The following is a 5,331-nucleotide window of genomic DNA, read 5'->3' as shown; positions in this document are numbered from 1 at the left end:
TGAAGATTTGATTTGCTTGAATATTAAAGTTTTTTTTTAATAGTTTTTTTTTATATTTTATTTAATTATTTATTCAACTTGTTAATATATACTTTCATGTACAAAAATACGTAATTATTTCGGAAAAAGATTTTCTCTTCGTTATTTTTTTCATGTTTTTGAATATTTTACTTGAATAAGAATCATCTTCAACACATAACATTTCTTTGATTCAAAAATGTTTTGTGTTCGTAATTTTATTGAATATAATAGAAATATTATTTTGTTTTCTAATTAATTTGCTATTTAAATAATAGTAAATTATTTTTCCACTCTTATAATTTTACAGCGTACAAAATACTTTATTATAAATATATTTTTGATAATCATTTATTTTGTTTACTTACGTGTGAAAATAAGAAAGTTATATTTTTTATTATTTGTACAAATAACGTAATGAATTATAAAAGTTATTTAATTCATTAATTGCGTTCGTTCCGGTAACTAAAAATATATTTAAAATAGAAAATAAATGTGAAATTAATTTTACAAAAACAATGAAATAATAATTTTTACAGCAGAATATTTTCAGTGGTTATATTTACATTAATCTACGTGTATTTATTTTTAACGTATCAAATAATGAAAACGTTCCTTTACGTTAATATTTTTTAAACTGCCCTTTGTTAGTGTATTTTAATCTTTATTTTATATAAGTTTATAATTTAAATCAAACTTGTACGTTCTATTTAGACAATAATAGAAATTAGTTTTATTTTGTATCGAGAAATTCGATGACGATTTATTGCCCACGTCATTGTATTTTTCGATTTTGTTAAAACTTTTTAGTACAAAAATATATATGAATTAGAAATTGTTAGTTAAAAGTTGCCTGTTGTAAAAATCTCGAGCATTTTATGGCTGATGTTCGACATTTTTGCGATGTTTTTTTTTTGATAACATTGGTTCATATTGCCCGGACCAATATTGATAGTTGCCTTATATGCGATTATACGATTTTTTTATATGTTTACTATTATACCGAATGTATAATTGAGACATATTTTATTTTATAAATAAAGGTTTACATTTTTAAGTTAATTTAATGCTTTTTTATTTATAAACCCTAACAATAATACACAAACAATTTAAAATTAATGATATTACGAGTATTCCAATATATTTATTTAAAATCAGAGTTGGGGTTTGAATATATGAAAGGGAGACTAGGACAGAGGAAACTTTTTTATTTTATATCGTGTTTTGAGATATTCAATGAATCATTCTAAATCGCTAACTTAGTGAATTATCATAAAAATTTATAGTTGAACTTCCTGCAGGAAAACTTTGCAGAGAATCTCTCCCAATATAACCTGTTTTGTATGTTTTGTTTTTTAAATTTGATCAACAAATGTCAGTAACCTTTGGAAACCTGTTCATAAAGTTTGACATCCATACATGTATGTTAAAAATCTGTTCTCCGTTTATGTGTCCTGTGATCTTAACAATAATTGATGCAAATAAACACTTTTTAGCCGACTTCAAAAAGAAGGAGGTTATCAATTCGACTGTATTTTTTTTTTTTTTTATGTGTGTTACCGCGAAACTCCGCCCCTGGTGGTCCGATTTTGATGAAAAACATTTTAATCGAAAGGAAGTGCTTGCAGGTGGGTCCCATTTTTTTGTTTTTTTTTTAAATAACTAGAAGACTAGTAGATTTTGAATATAGCTTCAAAATTTGTTGCGACAATTAGGGACATTTTTGCTTTCAGCGCTTACGTAGGCTAAACTATAGGACCTACATAAAAATGATGTGTGGCGAATTGTAGCTCTTTAAATGTGCTAAATAAAAGTCCGCGATAGCATATATCTATCTTTTATAGTTTTCTCACAATAACCATTTTTTTCTTCAGAAACTTCAATTAAATTCAGGCCCTATTTCCGACGCTATTATTCGAGTTCAGTATTAACCCTTATGTAAATAAACATGTTCATTATCAAGAGAATTTAATGTAGATTATATTTGCAATTGAAACTATATCATTCTGTCTAATAGTTTAGGAGATATCGTAAGAATAAAATTACGCGGAAACGAAAAATGCTACACGAAAAGCACAATTTTGCTTTCTGGGCTTACGTAGGTCAAACTATATGACTTACATAAAAATGATGTATGGAGTAATTATAGATCCTTAACCTTTAACTGTGGACATCAAAATATTGTAACACTACCATGGACGCGAGGTCTCACGGACCGCTATAATTTCAAGTAATATTTTTAAGAAAACTGCCATTTTATTTAATTTTTTTATTTTTGACGTACCTAAAGATTATCAAATTAAAAGATTATAATATGTAATTTAGCTTATATTCATTTATTTTCTTAATAATGACGTAAATCACATTTAGGGCACTTTTCAGACTTAAATTGCCTTAGATCAAATTAAAGTCTACAACTTAAAAAAAAATTACTTCTTGAAAAAAAAACCACATTAATCTGTAAGTATATACTATACCAAACATAAAAAACAAAAAATCAACTTCTAAACTTGAAACGTAAAAATTCTGACAACGGTCCAATATCAGTAAAATTATTGACAGTCATTGTACAAAGGCTTAGAACACTGAAGGCATATAGCTTTTTTACAGCCAACAAAAGTGTAGTTAGTCTTCCTCTTTAGTTTAGGTAGACAGATTGGGTAGGTCTTTCGTTTCGAACACTCGATTTCTAAAGTAGGGGGCTCCGCAATAGGCAGATCTGCTCCTAAAACGCGCTTCAATGTCATATGCAATTCCTTTGGCAAATATAAGGTTTAAATGGATTACACATCTTTGCATATGTGGTACGACCAAGGAGGCTAATTTCTTAAGAAAATTCCTTCTTTCTATTGCTTTGCGCTGATGCTGATTATGTAGAATGTGAGCATTCACTGCACACAAGTCCAGTATCCTATAGAAAATGACCATAGGCCACCTTCTTGTTCTACGGCTACTACTATATATAGAACATTTCTTGTCAGTCTTGTCTACTCCTCCTTTAGTGGAGTTATAGAAGTGAATAATTTCAGGTTTGATGTCTACAGCAAATGCTAAACAAACGGCAACGTTGTTTTCATCTTCAGATTAATCTGACTCGAAAAGCATTTGATTAACGTCAACGCGTTTTTTTTTTGACATCTGTTGGGCCGTCCCACGTTGACCTTGAAGTTAGTTTAGCCGCAGAAGTACTCGGTTTTATGTTTTTTGATATTTTTTTTGCTTATAACCTATAAAAAATATAATCGCAGTCAATAAATATTTGTATTGAAAACGTGGACTCGCGGTCTCACAGACCGCAGGCGAAATTTAAAACAAAATTTCTCAGCCAAATTGCAGCCAGCGATGCAACTTCTCCTCTTCACAGTCGTTTCGCCACTAAAGTCGAAGCTACTAAACGTCACAAGAGCGAGGAGTGAGGGGAAGTAGGGTAAATACAATTTTCAGAAACGAGAGCGGTCTGTCAGACCGCGCGTCCATAGTTAAAGGTTAAATTTGCTAACTAACAGTCTTCGGTGGCATATATCTATCATCTATGGATGTCTCACAAAAACCATGTTATTGTGAACAAACTTCGATTAAAATGCACACGAAAAACAGCGTCGTAAGCTTACGGCGCTATTATATTACATTCGATATGAATCCTTATCCAAATAAATATGTTTGATGGCTAGAGTATTAAATGCAGATTACATTAGCCTTTAAACTATGTAATTCTGATCAATAGTTTGGGAGATATTAAATAATTAAAAACTACGCGCATTCGAAAAATGCTAGTGCGGCGCGCGGCTGGACAAAATTAAAGGCACGCTACGATGTATTAGTTCGTTAATTTTCAATTTGTATACCGATTTTGATAATTATTTCATTGTTTAAAGGATAAGTGGTTATCTGCTGCATTCTAAATTAGTTTTTGAATTGAAGTACACACATATCAAATAGGAAAGTCCTTTTCTTTATTTGTCTTATTTATGTCTTTATATGTATTAAGGAAATTTGTAATTGAACTTCAAATTCACTAAAAATTGTGAAATAAAACAAAAATTTTAAGAAAAAAAAATAGCCGACTTCAAAAAAAAACAATCTCAAACAAAATGCACTCAAAAGTAACCTAAAAAAACCAATTTCAAACAAAATGCACTCAAAAGTAACCTAAAAAAACCAATTTCAAACAAAATGCACTCAAAAGTAACATAAAAAAACAATTTTAAACAAAATGCATTCAAAAGTACCATAAAAAACAATCTCAAACAAAATGCACTAAAAAGAAACAAAATAATGACATGAAAACTTCTTTCTTTCTTTCTTCTCTCTTTCAAAAACCCTCTAAACTCTAAAGAAAGTTCTCTTCTTTCTTGTAACATGTCTATATTGTATAATTATTGTTATTTTGGAGTCGGTTTCGGCCTAAGTAGGGACATAAACGTAAGTATGTCTCATACATCTCAAATAAAAAATGTATAATATTATATTTACTTCGGCCGACACCGACTGCGAAATGACAATAATTATACAATATAGACATGTTACAAGAAAGAAGAGAACTTTCTTTAGAGTTTAGAGGGTTTTTGAAAGAGAGAAGAAAGAAAGAAAGAAGTTTTCATGTCATTATTTTGTTTCTTTTTAGTGCATTTTGTTTTGTTCCTACCCACTTATACAATTGCCACTAAGGAAAATAAGAGATGAATGCATGCCAAGTCGCGAGCAATATCTTGTTATGTTTAAAACCAAAACTGGTTAAATGTTTCAGGAAAACCGAGATTCAAAAGTAAATTATATATTTTGCTTGCTATTGATTAAATAACGATCTTCCTTGTACTGAAACTTCTGTCTGAAGTGTCTACAAACACTTCAAAATAGGTACTGTTTAAATATTTGCTATTAGGGCTATTTAGTTTAAAAAAGTTTGTATTCTAACTAGACAGTTTAATATGCGTAGCCAAGGATGCGCTGATCTGTCTAGAGCTAGAGAATTAAAATACTTCGATAAGGTAAGTAGAATGAAGGCACCTAAGTAAGGTGCTTTTAGTTCATGTAGACATAGATAGATAACTCAAAAACTACTTGTCAGTTTATCTAAAAATGAACCTCATGTTGAAAAGCATCTCACTGGGGTAAAATAATTTTACTACCAGTCCACCCTTTGATCATCGGCAAGTGGCTAGGTTAACAGATATTTTTGCAACATTCATACTAAATTTAAACATAATAGGAATATAATTGCATTTTATTCAGTAAACATACAATAAGGAATCCTAAACTAAATTAACAAATCCTAACAACGATATAAGCTCGTCTCCAAGGCTCAGATATTTA

Source organism: Papilio machaon, chromosome 27, assembly GCF_912999745.1.
Source record: "Papilio machaon chromosome 27, ilPapMach1.1, whole genome shotgun sequence".
NCBI lineage: Eukaryota > Metazoa > Arthropoda > Insecta > Lepidoptera > Papilionidae > Papilio > Papilio machaon.
Note: the sequence above shows the minus strand (reverse complement) of the source record.